Here is a 20,358-nt window from a genome sequence, read left to right as displayed (position 1 = left end):
GGACAAAGAAAGGTTGAATAAACATACACACTATATAATCAAAAAGTTTGGTGTAGAAATGTTTCAAACAACAGGGAAACAAAAGGGGATGGGTAGAGGTGATAAATGGGAGTTTGGTAACTGGGGATGGAATAGTCACCAACAAAAACAACCTTTCTGATTCCAGCTAGGGTATTGGAAGGGGGGGAGGAGAGAAGCAAAGAACTGAAAGCTAAGGGAAGTGCCAATTGATTGGAAAATAGTTAAACAAATTGTGGCATATGAATTAATGGAATATTATTGTGTTGGAAGAAGTTGCAGAAGAGGCAATTTCAGAGAATCCTGGCATATATGAACTGGTACAGAGTGAAATGAGTAGAATCAGTAGAACATAGATATATAAGGTCAACAGCAATGTCTTAAAAATATTTTGAAAAGTTTAAGAACTCTAATCAGAGCAACAATCAACAATGTTTCCAGAAGATCTATGATAGATTATATTACCCACTTTGCAAGCGAGTTAAGGTGCTGAATTTTTGGACATTGCCAACATGTGAATTTTTTTTTACCTGAATATATTTCTTGCAAAGGTTTTCTTTATCTGTTTTTAATTGGGAGGAGAGGGGTATATGGAGGGGGAGGCAGCTGTAATAGTGAGACTCCCCCCACCCCCCAAAGAGAGGAGAGTCATTGAAAATTTGTAAAAGTTCACAGAGTACACAGAAGGAAGTTCAGATGGAAACACAGAGAAGCATGTTGCTTTTGAAAGTAATATGTTTAAGATTTAATGTTTCATAAACAATCTATTTTTTGTGTTCATATATAGAAATACTGTTTTCTTTGGTGTTAAGTTCAAAATTGTATGTATCTATCTATGCAGTTCCGCTTCCACTATGCATTGTTTCACTTCCCATTCCTGTGACCTCCCAGACTAAAACAACATTATTTGGCCACCACTCCCCTACGTGCGTTGTTATTAGAATGTAAATTCCTCGAGGGTAGGAATAGTCTCACTTTTGTATCTGTAGTCTTAGTATTTGTAGTAAAAGCTTAATAAATGCTTTTTTCCTTAATTCTATCTATTCATTCATTCATTCACTCAGTGTACCTCTTGGTTGTCTTTTTTTTTCCCATTGTTATATTTGACTTACAGACTTTTTCCTAGTTATACATATCCTCAATGATCTCTTTTATGCCACTTTTCATGCCATACAGCTTTCCATTTTCTTTTGGCTTACTCATGGTCTTGATTCTTCTTGATTCAGAATTACATAGTATCACCAAATAATCTTGATGTTAAAAAGATGAAATATCATGCCTCAATCAACCAATCAATCAATCAGCTAGCACCTATTAAGCACCTGTTATGTGCCAGGCACTAAGCTAAGGGCAAAAACAGCCTCAGCTCAAGTTGCTTATAGTCTGATAGGGGAGATAATTATTCCAGCAGTTTGGAATTCGAAATGTTAGCCTCCTAGATTGCCTTTTATTCAATTCTGAGTCTCTCTCTGTCCGTCTCTCCCTCTCTGTTTCTCTGTTATACACATACACACACACACACACACACACTTACACATACATTTATGTACTAACATTTAATGTTGCACATGCATTTTTCATACTCAATGTCTTTCTGGTATTGATAGTAAAATCAATCACCTTTATATTATTGTGCATTTCATTGAAGAATCTTGGTAGAAAGAACCATTAGGGCTTTAGGAAATTAGTATAATGTGGAAATAATTTTTTTTTTAAATGTTAAGAATGGTTCTATGATGCTGGTGAATGCCTTAGGTAAACCTGCCTCCTTGTTTTATATCTTACTTAACATTAATATTCAACATGCTATTGGAAAATTTTAATTATATAGTCATTTCTAGCATAGACTATTACATAATTTTAATATGTATATAGATGTCACTATATTTGAGGAAATCCTTTGAGACTGAATTTCCTCATACCGAGTCAAATGCTTTTTAAAAACCAATAAACAGATAGAATAGGATCTTAAATTCTGTATACATCTCAGCCACTTGTGTGATTCTATACAGGTTTGCTGCAGGACAAAACCTTTCTTATATACTCACTACAAATATCCTCAAGATATGGCTACACCATCTTATGTGTGGAATCCCAATTTTAGGAATGAGGGTAAATGTTGAGATAAGGCCCTGTGTAATTCCTGCAACTCCAAATCTTAGGAAGAAAATATTTGTAAATGCTTTCTCTGTTAAGCCCACTTTGTAGAAACCGCATCTTTATTTTCAGAAATTAGATAAGAGCATTCTGTAGGACTCTTTTGAAAGTTTTTGAGTGTGCTAAATTCCTGTATTTGGCATTATACTTGAAGATATATGCGATATAATTGCAAGAAGACTTCATCTATGTAAATTCACATAGATTTATGTTTTTTTCTTATTTCTTAAATATTGGTAACATTTTTTTCCTATTATATTCCTAAGCTGTGTGAAAGGTCTTCCTAGTCCAGAGGAGTTGTAGATTTACAGATAAGTGACCTAATTACAAAGTCATATGAGAAGGTATTTAATAAACTTGTAAGGCCCCCATGGGCTGAGATAGCCCCACTTTTCGCTCCCCTCCATCAACTGGAATGCTCAAAAGTCCCAAAGCAACAGATAATAGATCTCCTCCACCAATTAAAATACTGGAAAATCCAAGGTATGATTTCAGAGATAGCATGGCAAAAAAGGAATATAAAATAATAAAGTAGATAATTAATCTTGTGCTGCTGCTTCACCCTATAAACCTCACATGGATGGTGGTGCTTGTATTGCTATGTCAGAAATTAGCATTGGACTGGAAACTTTATAGGAGCAGATGAAATGTGACTTTTTCCTGGAGGCACTCAAGAATACCCTTAAGTAGCCTTGTTCTCTGCACTCATCGTGAAACTGAGTTCTGCTTGTCTGTGTCATATTCCTGAAGAAAAATTCTACAGGGTATGTTTAGTTGTGTGTCATTTTACTTCTCCAGTGTGGCTACAAGCTTACTACATAGCAATCTGAATAGTAAAGGATTGAGTAGGAAAAATTGACCTCAAATCACTAGCCCCAAACTCCTATATCCCCTCACATAGTAGAGTGGGAACTGAGTCAATAGTTTAAATGTTTTGGTACCAACACTATGATCATCCCAAGAGAAGACATGATTATAAAAACACTGTTATTTCTTTTATTCCAAACCTTCGTGTTATTCTGGTATCATTTACGTATTTGACTCAGCTGGATTTCACTTAAACCTTGATAAGGTAATTTCCTCAGCTGACTTTTTTCTCTTTTTGGTGAGGACATTCTCCAGAGTCATTCATTCAAAAAATATTCATTATGTACCAACTGTATGTAGAGCTCTACTGGGAGAGATGTGAAATTTATTTCTCTCCCATTGTTCTCCTTAATATATTTTTTGGAAAAAAAGCCTATAAATGAGTGCTGCCCTTGGCTGCCATGTAGAGACTTTCTACTTACCAAGGAGATTATACACACACACACACACACACACACACACACACACACACCCACACACCCACACACTCTCTCTCTCTCTCTCTCTCTCCTCTCTCTCTCTCTCTCTTATGACTGAGATAGTTTCTGGGCTCTTTTGCCTCCTTGTTGTGGTGACTGTTTTGCCTCTATTAAACTTCTCTAAGAAATGGTGATGAGTGTCCTTTTCCTTTCCCCTCTTTCTTGACATGAATGTGTTTAATTAAGTTAGGTTGGAGTTGATTTAAGCACATGTAGTATTTTTATCCTTTTGTATCCTCCTTGTAATTTAGTATTGCCTTCACTTTCCTTCTCTTTTCTTCCTTTATCTTCTCTTCCCTTCCCTTTTTCCTGTCTATCTGTCTGCCCATGAGAAGACTTTTAATATATTATAGGCAGTGAGCCGAGAATCAGGGAATTGGAAGGGAGCAGAGAAAAAGAGGGGAATTTGGGAGGCCCCTTCCTTAGAAGATAGGAGAATTCATCCAAGGGCCATGATTAGAGGGGACCCTTAGTAGTTCTTAAAGAAAATGCCCTTCATTTAGTCATTCAATTTTTGGGAATTCTTTGATAACTAATTCCTAGGATTCACAGGGAATTCACTGCACTTTTTATGGAGTCATTTTTCCTTCACCTTGTCAAACACAATATTTGCCGCCTCCCTTACCTTCTCCTGGAATTGGTCAAAGCCTTCTGCCAAGTTTGATGATGTCTGGGCTGCGTTGGAGCCTGCTGCCAAGAAGGACAGAAGGACAGCCAGCACAGTGAGACAGAAATTGTTACACGATGGGCTGGCAAGAGCTAGAGCAGAACAGGAGCCAGGTAAGTGGGTTTGGATGTGTTGGGTATTTACTTGCTTCTTTACTCTGACCAGTCAATGATGTGCTGAACACAGACAACAGATTCTGAGATGACTGTTCCTTCTGTAAGCAATCATTTCTTTTTTTTTATTAATTTATTTTGATTTATCAACAATCACTTCCATAAGCTTTTGAGTTTTAAATTTTTCTTCCCTTCCCTCCCCAAGATGGCGCATAATTCCTATTAAACTTTTCACATTAGTGATGTTGTAAATAAGAATTAGAACCAATCGGAGGAACCACCAGAAAGAAGAAACAAAACACAACAGAAGAAAAAAAAATAGCAAATAGTATGCTTCATTCAAACTTCTTTGGATGTGGATAGCATTTTCCATCATGAGGCCATTGGAGATGTCTTTTTTTTTAGGCAGTTGGGGTTAAGTGACTTGCCCAGGGTCACACAGCTAGTGTCAAGTTCTTGGTCTCAGGCTGGATTTGAACTCAGGTCCTCTTGACTTCAGGGTCAGTACTCTATCCACTATGCCACCTAGCTGCCCTGTAGAGATGTCTTAGACCCTTGCATTGCAGAGAAGGGTTAAGTCTATCAATATTAGTCATCGCACAACCGGGTTGTTACTGTGTACAATGTTCTGGTTCTGCTCATTTCACTCAGCATCAGTGTATGTAAGTCTTTTCGGGTTTTTCTGAAGTCTGCCTGCTCATCATTTCTTATAGCACAATAGTATGTCATTACATTCATATGCCACAACTTGTTCAGCCATTCCCTAGTTGATGGGCATCCTCTCAATTTCCAATTCTTTGCCACCGCAAAAAGAGCTGCTATAAATATTTTTGTTCATGTGGGTCCTTTTGCCATTTCTATGATCTCTTTGGGATACAGCCCTTGAAGTGTGTAAGCAATCATTTCATACTGATAGTCAGTTTCATTTGTCATGATGCCATTTGGTGTTTTTATATCCAGTACTTTCTAACTCTTTTTTGAAGAAAGTATTGTCAGTGTACAGGCGTAAATCAGTTTTTTAAAGTGGTATACAAACTTTTGGCATCTTATGTTTCTTAATCCTAAAAAAAATATTTTCCAACATAGTTCTTGTCATTCTCATTTATAATCATCTTCATAATGAAATCACAGACTCATAGAATTTTAGAGCTGCAAGGGATCTTAATGGTCAACTAGGCCACACCCAAAAAGAACCCCTACTGTATTCAATTTAATTTTAAGCTCATATTTATACCTGAAGGGACATTAGAGGTCATCTAGTGAAACATCATCATTTTATTATAGATGAGGAAACTAAACAGAGGTTGAATGACTTGTACAAGGTCACAGGGATAAGCATTGGAAGAGATTTGGGAAATGAAATAAAATCCTCCAACTCCAAATTCATCACTCTTGGTAGCTTTTTTCTTTGTGCTTACTGCAGTACTATAGTTCAAGACAATGGAATGCAGTGTAATGATGTTTCCTGCTGCCTTTGCACATTCAATGAAACCGACTCAGGCCTTTTGTCATTCACATTTCCTAGGCCTGTGAGGTGTCTTTATATTTATTTGCAACTTTGTTGTCTTCTGATGTGATCTATTAATAATTTCAACAAGGTTTAGTTCTTCTTGTAGTGTGAGAACTTACTGTTAACTGGACAAAGATCTCTAACAGTCAAATGAATGTAGATGGCCTAAAAATAATGTGTCTTTGCATCCACTATTCTGTTTTCCACCTTTTCTACCACAGCCAGAGGGGAAATAAAACTGAACAAACTTTTGGCGATTATTCCATATGTATTTAGTGTTGGGAGACTAGTTTAAAATGGCCAGAAGTTAGCAAAAAAAAAAGTCAGTAAGAATTTAATAATAAATGCAGATATGCATAATAAAAGGATGATGATGAAGCAGATAGTTCTGCAGGTTCCACCCAGGCCTTTACCTTTGCCCCAGGTATATTTGAATGTCAGTTGGGGAACACTGTGGGAACAATCACCATAGGGTTTTATTGGGTGGAGAAGGCACTGAGATAGGGTTTTGGGGATAGAGGCTGATAATCAGGGATTTAATAGTTCAACAGAATTTTGTAACTCCAAATAAGATAATTAACTGGTGCCAAGGACCTAGGATCAGCAGGCATCAGAAGTAAAGGGGCTAATTGAATAAATTTAACTTTCTTCTTATCCACTTTGTTGGCTTTTTCTTTTTTCTTATGTACAGTCTTGGTGTAGGAACCTTGGGCTTTTGACTATATGAAGGGATACTAACCCTCCCTTTACAAAAAGAGGATTATTGGTCATTTTATCCCAATTGATAGTGGCAGAGAGCTGTTAATAAGTATAAAACTAGTATAGAAGACCAGCAGAGAATGGAGTCACCATGCCCAGAAAAGACAATGTTAACAAGAAGTGGAGGTGCAATTCCTGACAAAGATGATGTGTAAGTAAAGGATGTTAGTAGCTCTGGATTGTCAAAGGTCTGTGTTGCCTTTATCACACATGTACACTAGAGACATGTATTCTTATATGTGTATCTTCCACGTGTACACTTTTGCCACATGTATGCTTTTATATAAACATTCTCAAGCCACATATACTCTCTTACACATGTATTTGCACTACCTTTTCATTGATCATATAGGTCCTCTCTATGTGTACCTTTCCCCCCCTGCAGGAAGAAACATAAATACTCAGGGTGGGTTAGATCTTTCTTTTTACTCACTTTTCTAAATTATTTAATTAAATATATTTTGCTTGGTACTTATGTGTCCTTCTGACTAACTGTTAAAGATAAACACATCGATGAGTTCTTGTGAGCTATGGTTTTGAATGGGTACTGGCCAAAGAATACTTCAAACCTTGGTTAGCTTCTAAGGCTCATGTGTAAAGGGAGCCCTGGGTGGACTGGATTTTAGACAGTAGACACATATTAAGTCACTGAGCCTATACTTAAAGTCTTTCCAGTTTGGGAAGAACTGATAGAGCTTTTATTATACTAGGATAGACTTTAAGACCCTTTAAGTTTAAGAGTAAACTCCATGTCATGAGGACTCAGTGAAGTAAGACTTTTGTATATCACATATACACACATATATCTGAGTATAAACATGTATATTTATATGTGTATATATGTATATATGTATATCTTCTCATACAAATATGTAGTTCTTGATGGGCAAACTCAATCGAATGTCCATCCAATTGTGTGGCTTAATTTATTTGAGTAATAAACATTCTTCATCCTTTTAATTTTTTCCTGTATAGATAATGAGGACAATATTTTTTCAGTGATAGTAAATCTCTGAGGAAACCCTGTAGAATTCAAGGGCTCAGTGCAACCAGAGTAATACATCATAAAAAGGTGCCTCTTTAGAAACTCTCTGTTGAAAGAGTGTCTGTCATTTACTTGGACTTTCAATAAGAGTCTCTTTGATACTGGCAACATTTCTGGTGAGCACAGGTCCTCCTATTTTATGCTTTGCTTGCTGTTTATATTCAGTGGATCATTGAGCAAAGTTATTTCATGGTTCCTTCTATCAGATTACTTGGACGTATGCTAGAGTTGATCAATGAGTTGTTCCCATAATTAAATCACAAAAGGAGACTGGACTAAATTGCTTCTGGGAAATTTTACAGCACTTTCAGTGGTCCCAGGCTTCTTACCGATGGTCTACAAAAGCCCATCATTTTACTGATTTAACAATAAGCACTAACCTCCCAAAGATTCTTTTTTAAAAAAAATTCAATTGATATTTTTTGTCAAAATTGCTAAAAATTTTCCTAGTATCCCCTTTCATCCCCTTTCCTAAGAGCTATTTTGTATAACAAATAATATTTTTGAAATAATTTTTAAAGAGAGGAAGAAGAGAAAAACATCAGCAAAACTTATCAAAACATTAAAAAAGTCTGAAAATATATGCACGGTTCCACACCTGTGGACCTCCCATCTTTCAAAAGAGAGAAGTGGGAGTGTCTTCTCATATTTCTTCTTTAGAGCCATGCTTGCTACCACCACTAATACAACTACTTCTAAACCAGCATTTATATGGTACTGTAAGGTTTGCAAAGTGCTTTGCATATCTTATCTCATTTGTTTTTCATTGCTCTAGGGGGTAGGTGCTGTTATTATCTTCATTTTACATATGAAGAAACTGAGAAAACATGAAAGGTTAAGTGACTTTGTGCCAAGTCATGCAGCCACTGAGTTTGTGAGGCAGGATTTAAATGAAGGTCTATCTGACTCAATACCTAGCACTTTATCTGCTATGCCACCCACCATATTTTGCCACATTCACTTTTTCTCTTTTGTGGTTATTCTTTCCACTTACATTGTTGTAGTTAGTATAAACAGTGTTTGTATTGGCCCTGCTGCACTCTAGATCAGTAAGTCTTTCCATAGTTCTCTCAATTCATCACATTTGTCATTTCTTATAACATAGTAAAATTCCACTAGTTTCATGTACCACAATTTGTTCAGCTATTCCCCAATCAATGGACATGTGCTTTATTTCCATTCTACAAAAAGTGCTGCTATAAATATTTTGGCATATATGAAGGCTTTCTTTGTATCATTGATATCCTTGGCATATATGCCTGCTAGTGGAATCTCTGGGCAAAAGGGCATAGATATTTTAGTTACTTTGGATAAGTCCAAATTGCTTTCCAAAATGGTTGTACTGATTCACAACTCCACCAACAATGCACTAATGTGTCTATCCTACCATCACCCCTCCAACATTGATTATTCCCAATTTTTGTCATCATTCCCGATTTGCAAGATGTGAAGTCAAACATTAGGATTGTTTTGATTTGCATTTCTATTATTTAATTATTGATTTGGAGCATTCTTTCTTGTGGTAATTAATAGTTTGCCACCTTTTAAAAACTGTTCATATTTTTTGACCACATGTATATTGGGAGGGATGATTTTTGGATATATATGTATGTGTGTACATATATACATTAATAGTCTATATTTTTTATATACCATACCCTTAATTTGGTACAAAAAGTTCCCCATTTAACATTTTCTATTCTTAACCTAGATGCATTCATTTCACAACCCCTTTCAATTAGGCTTCTTTCCCACCTACTCTACTGTAACTTCTTTAAGTTCACCAAAGACTTCCTTATCCCTTAGCATACCTCATAATTCAATTTCTACACTCCTCTAAGATTGATGAGTAAAAAAATATTTATAAAATTTTGATTCTTCTGCTTCAAATTAATGATATGTAACCTCAACTGGGCCCTTGGTACTGTTCAGTAATCCCTGTACTTTATCCTTATTACCTTCTTGACTCATTCTCCGCAATGAATGTTCCAAACTTTCTTCTCTTATAACCAACCAGTAGTTGGAGTAGCTCCAACTACACCAACTTTGTATGCTATTTTTTAAAAGTTGATTTAGGTTGATATGTATCATTATAAATTATGAAATGCCAGAATTCCAGAAGAATAAAAACTGCATATGAGCTAATGAGCAATTGAAAGATGCACGGTGAGTGTAAGTTGCCTAAAACATATTACCAAGGATGACTTGAGTTCTGGACCACGCCTGACTCAGGCTGGTCTAGTAGTTAAGACTTAGGATCAGAAAAAAATGAGACACTAGTAGATCAAATAACATTTATCAAAAGAAGTTTACTCAATAAAGACCTGGAAAATATACTCAGCAAAGATACAGTGTTGATTTAGCTGGATACAGCACCCTTTACTGCCATATTTGCCATGGTAGGGTACTTAGAAGTGTAGATTGACTTACATAGCAGCAGGATATCTGTCAAGCTTGAGGTATACTAACAACTCATGAACTGGGTTATATGTTTTAGGAAAACTGATAAGCTACATCTATGGTTTGAATCTTAGTTTCCTAGACCAATTCAGTCTCCAGGATCATTTCCTTACCTTTTTAGAGGAAAATTATCCTATGTGGCAGGGACTTGCCTATCTTACTTCCATGAGTCTCAAACAGATCAACAGTAGATGTGCTTCTATCACAACTTTTGAGTGAGAATTATATAATAATGATGATAATATTAGTTAATATTTGTATAGCACTATGTGCCAGCAGTAGGCTAAATGCTTTATAATTATTATACTGTTTGATCCTTAAAACAACCCTGGGAGGTAATTGCTATTTTTATCCCCATTTTACAAATGAGCAAAAAGAGCTTGAATGACTTGCCTAGGGTCACACAGCTAGTAAGTGTCTGGGTCATATTTGAATTCGGCTCTTCCTGACTCTAGGCACTCTACCTACTGCACTACCTAGCTGCCTCTAAAGTGGCATAAAATATATCACTAAAGAAATGTATGCCAGGAAAAGGAGGAAAGCAAGAATGAGAACTAGAAGTGGACTGCTCATATGTTACTTGAATATCCAAAAATTATTAAAAGAACTTAGGGAAAGTCTTCAATATGTTGGTTAAAACCTCTATGGAAGATTTGCAGAAAGATATGAACAAAGTACAGATGAGAAGATGTGGATAGGTTGCAATCTGTATCACTGGAGAGAATATCTGTGCCAATCAAACAATAGGATCATTGAACTGTTGAGCCATACACAATATTATTTGTGTACGAGTTTGATGTATTTATATAGAGTATGTTTTATCTATATCCATATCACCTATAGTTACAGCTCTGTCTCCATCTATATCACTACTTTGTCTTTTGTCCAAAGAACTTAAAAGTATTATAAGATGCTTAATGGCATTTTATAACAAACTATTTCACTTTGAATTACCTTAGTATCTTTATGTAAGGTCACTTGCAATATATTAACCATATTAGCAAATTAGTTTAATTCATTATTAATATTGTACAAGTTGTTAACATTTTATTGCTAATAATATTCAAAGACAGTTTAAATTAATAAGCACTTAATATAAGATCCAAATTATGAAGCCCATATTTGAATTGTAATGTTTCCATGTTTAAATTAGTTTTAGATGCACATTAATGGGCTCTAGAAAATATAAAATTGATTTAAGATTACATATATGATGAGAGATTTAAACAATATCTTTCAACTTAACTGAAAAAATCAATGCTCTTAAAAATTATTGATTAAATTTTTAAACATCCCAGTGGATGATGATTGATGATGATGATGACGGTTCCCATTTTACAAAGAGTATGCAAAGATATTATCGATAGTCTTATCCTAAGTTATCAGTATTGATAATAAAACAACTGACTCCTGGAATTGTCTCCTTCAGTATCCTTGCCTTTTCCTGATATAATTTTATAGTACTCCAACTAAAGTTTAATTAGTGATTATTTCAAGTCTCTTATGGAGACAGAGAATATCTCTGGGTACTCATTCCTGTATGTAGGAAGCCTCTCCTTTTTATTCTTTTTTTTTTTTAAATTTTCACATTAGTCATGTTGTAAGGAAGAATTAGAACCAATAGGAAGAACCACAAGAAAGAGGAAACAAAACAAAACAGAAGAAAAAAATAGCAAACAGTGTGCTTCGATCTGCATTCAAACTCCATAGTTCTGTCTTTGGATGTAGATAGTATTTTCCATCATGAGACCTTTGGAGATGTCTTAGATCCTTGCATGCTGACAAGGGGTAAGTCTGTTAATGTTAGTCATCAAATAACTTGGCTGTTACCGTGTATAATGTTCTTCTGGTTCTGCTTACTTTGTTCAGCATTAGCCCATACAAGTCTTCCCAGGTTTTTCTCAAGTCCACCTGCTCATCATTTCTTATAGCACAATAGTATTCCATTACATTCATATACCACAACTTGTCCAGCCATTCCTCAATTGATGGGCATCCTCTCAATTTCCAATTCTTTGCCACCACAAAAAGAGCTGCTATAAATATTTTTGTACATGTGGGTCCTTTTCCCATTTTTATGATCTCTTTGGGATGCAGCCCTAGAAGGGCTATTGCTAAGTCAAAGGGTATGCACATTTTTATAGTCCTTTGGGAATAGTTCCAAATTGCCCTCCAAAATGGTTGGATCGTTTTACAACTCCACCAACAATGCATTAGTGTTCCAATTTTCCCACATCTTCTCCAACATTTATCATTTTCTTGTTTTGTCTTCTTGGCCAATCTGATAGGTGTGATGTGGTACCTCAGAGTTGTTTTGATTTACATTTCTCTAATCAATAGTGATTTAGGGCATTTTTTCATATGACAATAGATGGCTTTAATTTCTTCATCTGAGAACTGCCTATTCATATCCTTTGACCATTTTTCAGTTGGGGAATGATTTATATTCTTATAAATTGACTTAATTCTCTCTCTGTATTTTAGAAATGAGGCCCTTATCAGAGAGACTGGTTGTAAAAACTCTTTCCCAGTTTTCTACTTCCCTTCTAATCTTGGTTGCATTGGCTTTGTTTGTTCAAAAACTTTTCAATTTAATGTAATCAAAATTATCCACTTTGCATTTCATAATGTTCTCTATTTCCTGTTTGGTCATGAATTCTTCTGTTCTCCATAAATCTGACAAGTAAACTATTCCTTGCTCTCCCAGTTTACTTATAGTATCAGCCTTTATATCTAAATCATGAACCCATTTTGACTTTATTTTGGTATATGGTATGAGATTTTGGTCTATGCCTAGTTTCTGCCATATTCCTTTTCTGTTTTCCCAGCAGTTTTTGTCAAATAGTGAGTTCTTATCTCAGACGCTGGGGTCTTTGGGTTTGTCAAATAGTAGATTACTATAGTTATTGACTATTGCGTCTTGTGTGCCTAACCTAATCCACTGATTCACCACTCTATTTCTTATCCAGTACCAAGTAGATTTGATGATTGATCCTGTTTATTCTTTATCTGAAATAGTTTCTAAGTCAAGTGTTGAAAGGGTCTTAAGCTCTTGGAACTAGTCTATCCAAGTTACTGAATGAATACACTCTAGAAATAAGGATGAGATCAAACTGTCCGTTGTAGTTTCTAGTTGCTAGTTATGTGTAGGTGTACATGCTTCTTTGATCTTATCCTCCAAGTCATTTAAAATTCACAGATTGTTGGAACTGGAAGGAAATGTAGAGATTTTAATATAGCTCCTTCCTTGTTTTACAGATGAAGAAACTGAGACCCAGAGAGGTAAAGGAAACCAGGCTAGAGATTTGGTAACTGCTTAACCCTTTGTGGTAATTATAGAATCTCAGAAAGTGGAAAGGATCTCAGAGGACGTTTTGTCCAAACTCTGCATGAATCATAAATACTCTCTACAACGTTCCCAATAATTAATCATTCTGTCTCTACTGGAAGACCTTTAGTGATAGAGAACTCACCACTTCCATGCAGCCCATTCCATTTTTGGATAGCTCTGTTAAGAAACTGTAGTTATAGTTTGTTTAAAGTTCTAGAGGTGAAACAAAATGGAATACAAAAGGAGACAACAAGGTCAGTGAACTGTTGGAGACACTTGTAAAGGTGTACCCCAAGGGAGCTGGTTGGGTAAGAGGAAGCAGGGTGGGTGATCAGAGAAAATTCACAACTCTGAAAGTCTAAGATTAAGCCAAGAACTAATTTGTTGTAGGACTCTTGTACAGAAAGAAGGCAAGTTCAGAATCAGAAAAATTCAGAACTGAGGTCAGGGATAGAGTCAATGTAAGGAGGTATTACAGTCAGGTTTCAAGGGGAAAAAAAGGTTGGGGTCATTCACAGGTGCAGAAGAAGTCTAACTTCCTTCTTTTTAAAAAATTTAATATTTTATTCCACCTCAATTACATGTAAACACAATTTTTAACATTCATTTTAAAAAGCAATTTTAAGTTCCAAATTCTCTTCTTTCCTCCTCTCCCCGTCACTGAGAAGTAGAGCAATTTTATATAGGTTATACATAGGTTTATATGTGCAGTCATGCAAAACATATTTCCATGTTTCAACTTTCTTTTTTTTTCAAGTGTGATAGAAGCCCAAAAGTCATAGACAGTTGGGGTTTAAAGGGTTCTTGTTCTACAGAACCACATGTGTCTGAGTGCTAATTTCATCAGCACATTAGTCTTTTCAGTATATAAGCACCAGCAAAGATAGCATATCCACTTGTCTAAAAGAAACTGGTGGAATCTTATGGGTTATATCCCATCTAAGCACATTATTTTCATACTGAATAAAGCATTAACTAATAACATTAAAGACGATAGTATTTTTTGTCATTTAAATAGTAAAGGAATAATGACTTATGTAATCATATTCCAAGGCCTTGAATATGATAGTAATCTTGTCCTAAAAGATGCCTTAATGTTCTTAGACTGCTTTAATTTTACTCCTTTCTGCTCCTTAGCTTCTAGGGAGTAACTTAGAGAAGAATCTGGTATAGTAGCAAAACTTTTCATAAGAATGAAAAAATGGCTATATAATTATTTTTCTAATAGGTTTTCTTTTTTCTGAGCATAAATGGCAAATAAGTAGATTTATGGGTACATGAGAGAATGAGAGCTTCAAGGAACTGAAACACTGTATATTCATTGAATAGCACTTGATATTTCTGTGAGAAAACAAAACAGTCCTAAATACTGAGAAAAGCAAACTGTGGAATACAGTGGCAAATTCCTTCATAGCAGTTTCTAGCACCAGACTGCGGTGTGAAAGGAATTAAGGGGTTGTGACATGGAGGAAGGGAGATGATAACACTTGGAAAAATACAAATACTCTGTTTTCTTTTTACCCTGAGATGAAATTTTGATACTAAGTTTTTAGATGTCAGCTTGCTAGACAGATATTCAAGTAGGCTGAAAATATAAAGAAATATTGGATTAGATTCAGGACTAGACAGAGAAATGGCCTATTCCACAATATATCCCACAATATTGCATAAACTTTTAGTTTAGAACAAACTACTCCTCCAAGATTCAAAGTACTGAAAAAATCATTACCGAGTAAATGTTGGCATTTCAGTTAATAAACAGTTATTAAGTAACTACTATGTGCTTACTATGTGTCAAGCACTGTGCTTGGGATACAAAGGTTATCCCAAGGGGTACACAGATAGAAGTGAACTTGTCTGCCCTCAAAAAGCTTACATTCTGTTAGAGGAGACAACTTGTACATATGTGGGCATACACAAAAGAAATGCAAGGTGATTTTAAGGGGAGGATAGTAGCAGCTGGGGGTATCAGCAAAGGTTTCATGTAGAAGGGGGGTACCTTAAGGGAGATGGGGAAAGTCTTCTCATAGATGTAGGATTTTATCTGAGATTTGAAGGAAGCCAGAGATGAGGAGGGAGAGTGTTCCATTCATGGGAGACAACCAATAAAAATGTCTGTGTCAGAAGATGGGAGTGTTGGGTTCGAGAAATGGCAAAGAGGCTAACTAAAGTCACTGGATCACAAAGTATATGAAGTCACTGAGGCAGTTAGGCAGTGCAGTGGAGAGAATGCTGGGCTTGGAGTCAGAACAGACCTGAGTTCAAATATGGCTTCAGAAACTTACTAGCTATTTGATCCTGCAAATGTCATTTAATCTCTGTTTGCCTCAGTTTCTTTGTCTGTAAAATAGGGATAACAATTACTTCAACCTTCCAGGGGTAGTTGCAAGAGTAAAATGAGAATATTTGGAAAGCTCTTAGTATAGTTCCTGGCACATAGTAGGTTCTTAATAAATTCTTATTTTTTTTCCTTCCTTCACAGTGTAGGTGTAAGAAAACTGTAAAGGCAAGAAGGAGCTATGAAATAGAATATGCAGGATCTTGAAAGCCAGAGGATTTGATATTTGGTCCTGGAGGTAATAAGACGTCAGTAGATTTATGGAAAAAGGAATGATATGGTCCATCCTATGCTTTAGGAAGAGCAATGTGACAGCTGAATGGAGAAAGGACTGTGATGGGGACAGATTTAAGGTAGGGAGACCAAGAAAAAGCCCATTCTAATAGTCCTGGAATGAAGTAACAAGGGCCTGCACTAGGGTGGTAGCAGTGTACGAGGAGAAAAGGGGGGCCATATATGAAATGTTACAAAGGTGAAATTGATGATACTTGCCAACATATTGTATATGATATGTAAGAAAAAGTGAGGAGCTGAGGATAACATCTTAGTTGTCAGCCTGGATCACTGGGAGGATGGTGGTACCCTCTAAAATAATAGGGAAGTTCAGAAGAGGTGAAGGTTTGGGGGAAAAAAGATAAATGAGTTCGGTTTTGGTCATGTTGGGTTTAAGATGTATACAACACATCCAGTTCAAGATATCTAATAGGCAGTTGCTGATGTGAGTTTGGAGGTCAAAAAATAGGTTAGGGTAGATTAGAGAATCATGAGGATAAACTTGATAATTGAATCCATGGAAACTGATGAGATCACTAAATGAATGATATAGAGGGAGAAGAGAGGAGGGCCAAGGACAGGGTCCTGGGGAACACACAGTTAGCAGGTGTGACCTGGATGAGGATCCATCAAAGGAGACTGATAAGGAATGGTCTGACAGGTAAGAGGAGAACCAGGATAGGATAGTGTTATAAAAAATCTAAAGAGAAGGAAGTATCAAGGAATAAAGGGTGACCAGTAGGGTCAAAAGCTGCAGAGAGGTGAAGAAGAACGAGGGTTGAGAAAAAGCCACTGGATTTGGCATTTAAGACATTCTTGGTAACCTCAAAGACAGCAATTTTCATTGAATGATGAAGTCAGAAAACAGAATATAGAGAATTAAGATGAGAATGAGAAGAAAGGAAGTTGAGGAAGCTATTGTAGATGGACTTCTCAAGGAGTTTAGCTACAAAAGGTTGGCAAAATATGGAGCAGTGGTAAGCAGGGATGGCTGGATCGAGTGAGGGTTTTGTTTGTTTTTTTTTAAATAAGGGAGACATGGGCATGTTTGTAGGCAAACATACAGAAGCAGCCAGTTGACAAGGAGAGACTGAAGAGAAGTAAGAGAGGATAAGGATTTAAAGGGACTCTTGGGAGAAGAAGACAGCATAGAGTTGAAGTGGTTCACCAGGAAGTCAAGGTGGGGAAGGGAGAAGAATGTAGCCAGTGCAGCAGGTAGCCTTGGAAAGAACTGAAGAGTTGAGGGATTGGAAATCATAAGGAAGACAAAGAACAGGGTTTGGAATGGCAAGACACCAGGAGAGGTAGAATGACAACAGATTGTGATCAGATAAGGGAATTTCAGAATTCATGAAAATGGAAGTGGAGCATTTGTGGCTGATGGCAAGATCAGGGGAAGGACCATCTCTATATGTAGCTGAGGTATCATGGAAAAATAGGTCATGGGATCTGAATAAGTTGAGAAAATAGGAAGTTAGGGTGTTTGAGAGAGTACTGATATTTATTTTGAAGTCTTTTAGTATGAGGGCAGGAGTTGGAAAGGAAAGACTGTGAGCCAGGCACTGAACTTGGTGATCACCAGTATCATTAGCTGCAGAAAAGTTAAGAAGAAATGATGATTAAGAGAGAGCCATTAGATTTGTTGATTTAGTGATGACTGCTCACTTTGGAGAGGGCTGTTTCAATTGAATAATGAGGGCAAAAGCCAAATGGCAGATGGTTTAAAAGACAGTGAACGCAACTAGACATTTTATAAGATCTAATAACAAGATGATAAGGATAGTAAGAGAGTAAGGTTTTTTTTTAAAGGATGGGGATTAAATTGCAAAAATTATAAAAATGGGTAGAAAAATATCAGTCTTTTCATCTTTCTGATGGTTCCTCGTATTGGTTTTAATTTTTACTTACAACTTCACTAATGTGAAAATATGTTTAATGAGTATGTAAATGTAAAGCCTATATCAGATTGTGCGCCGTCTTGGGGAGGGTGGGGGGAAGGAAAAGGGAGAAAAATTTTCAACTCAAAAGCATATGGAAAAAATTAAAAAATTTAAATAAAAAAAGAAAAATGTCAGTCTCAAATGATATTATTATTATTAATATTATTAAGTTTGTCATCTTCAAAATGAGGTTAAGGGCCCTTCCATCTTAGTATTCTAGGATTCTACAACATGTTTTCTTTCCTAGTTCCATAAGCTTTGAACCCAGAGTTTGACATTAAAGTACTAAGTGCTTACTAGCACTTCCTTCTGACTTCTGAACTAAATTCCTATATCAGGGGGTCAACTTTTTTTCCCCTAGAATATGTTTTTAAAATAAAAGATAACTGTGGCTTAGGAGTTAGAAGATTGGGCTGGGCAAGTCACAACCACTCAGTACCTCAAGGAACTATACAAGGTGATAATTTCCTCCCCAATATTTCACTACTACAATGAAATTTTAAAAAAATTATAGCGATTTTGAACAGAATACAATTAGATTTTCACACAGAGAAATAATGTGGTTTCTCCACATAGGGAGATAAGGAACTAAGGAAACCAGTTGAGTCTCTAATGACCAGCCTGCTCTGCTGTTATTAGGATGGTGTACTCTGTTAACCTTGCCTGTATGTATCGTAGATAACCAAGATCATAGCTCTAGAGGGGCCCTTGGAAGAGGCCAATTGTATAATGCCTTCATTTTAGAAATGAGGAAACTATGAATCAAGGAAGCTAAGTGATTTACCCAAAGTCACATAGATGAAGTTTTTAAGAGTGCTTTGAGACTCCAAGAGTCACTGTATAAATTACTAGTAGAAATATCATTATTTCTATATTTCCGAACTAATGCTAGACCTCCTTCCATTACAGAATTAACAATGTTAATTGTTAATAAGGCATTCAATTAGCAGTGTTTCTTTCAATGTTGAAAATTTTTTTTACTGACTTTGAAAAATAAAACAAATGAAAGGAAGTCATAGAGAATTTAAACCTAATAAGGTCAGCTTTAATAAATGATTGCAGAGAAATCTTTGTGTAAGTTATATACACTTTTACTTTGTGATAATTGAAAAAATCAACTAAAATCAGGGCTGCAATAATGAATTAATAATGAATGTGAGAGCTCTTAAAATGGGCAAGTAAATGAAAGAGCAAGTTGAAATCAGATTTAGTTATACTGAAGTAAGCAGAAATATGGGTATTATGTGAACATTTTGCTTATGTTTGTTGGTCTGTGTGAAAGTTGTCAGTGAAAAGTTATAGAGCTGCCAAGAAATACATTGCTGAAGAGCTACCCCAAACAGATAAACATCTGAGATAATAAGGAAAAGGACATAAGTGCTAACCAGTGCTCTGTCCTTATAGCAGCTTAAATTTGAGAACAGTTGAATGTTTGAGATGATAAAGAAAAGGATATCATACTGAAGAAAGAAGAAAAACAAAGACTTCAAAAAGGGAATTGATTACTGAGGACTCAGAAGAACCAAGAAAGTGATTTGCTCTACTTCCCCAGTAGCTGTTCTTTCCACCTAAGGACGACTCCACCCCGAAACCTGCACCCTATTTGGGGAAGCCATGCCCGAAAGTGCCATATCTTGAGGAGGTCCAGCCACCTTGCTTGCTTTTCTGTTTTATCACTCTCCTACCTGTTCCATCACCCCACCAGCTGCCTTGTCCCTGTGTTTTAAGAATTCCTTTACTCTTCCATAAAGCTACCACCTTTGATTAGTCCTCATTCTTGGTATATGACTGGTGTTCTGTCTTTTTCTAGTCTCTTATTTCTTATTGACCTCTTTTATGCTTTTTCTTCTGTGTAGTTCAACATTTGTAATGTGTGGCAACCTGCTCAAGCATACCACACACCTCTCCATTGCCCTTTGGGTGATCCTGGTTTCAGTTGTTCAGAGACTTTAGTATCCTATGACTCATGATTAAACAATATCACTAGAACAAAATTGATACTAAAAAGACAAATGTTTTTCAGGGAAAAGTTTGGGGTCATAAAAAAAAACCCTGAAAATTTCCAAAGACAATCAAGTTTATTCTGCTGCTATTTGATTCTGGGCCCAGTTCATCGCCTAGTCCCAATGTCTACCCAAATTGTATATAGACTTGCTCATTGGATAAGAATCTCACATTTCGATTACTGTCAGCAAAGTTAGTGTTTATAGTTGGTCTGAAAACAGGATTATCCCTAGCACTTCTTTGTCACTTTTTGGATGAACTCTGCAGTCATCACTGTAGAAGCAGAATGGGTCTATACACAATCAACAGCCATATCATATTTTTCTTTGTTTTATGAGTTGCCGTTGCCATTCATCAAGGGCTTAAACTACTGCTGATGACCCTTTCTGTCCATAGT

At 36.1% G+C, this 20,358-nt stretch overlaps 1 long non-coding RNA gene across 1 annotated transcript in view; it reads left to right on the top strand.

The window, feature by feature from the left end:
* Positions 1–4,026: 4,026 nt before the first annotated feature.
* The window catches only part of LOC110212541 (uncharacterized), a 62,837-nt gene continuing 46,505 nt past the window's right edge, over positions 4,027–20,358 (top strand). The window contains exon 1 of the long non-coding RNA XR_013486225.1: positions 4,027–4,301. This is a non-coding gene — a long non-coding RNA (uncharacterized LOC110212541). The remainder of the gene's footprint in view (positions 4,302–20,358) is intronic.

This window comes from Phascolarctos cinereus, unplaced genomic scaffold (genome assembly GCF_003287225.1).
Source record: "Phascolarctos cinereus isolate Bilbo 61053 unplaced genomic scaffold, phaCin_HiC Scaffold_4;HRSCAF=312, whole genome shotgun sequence".
Lineage (NCBI taxonomy): Eukaryota > Metazoa > Chordata > Mammalia > Diprotodontia > Phascolarctidae > Phascolarctos > Phascolarctos cinereus.
Note: the sequence above shows the minus strand (reverse complement) of the source record. Positions and strands in the feature narration are given on the sequence as shown.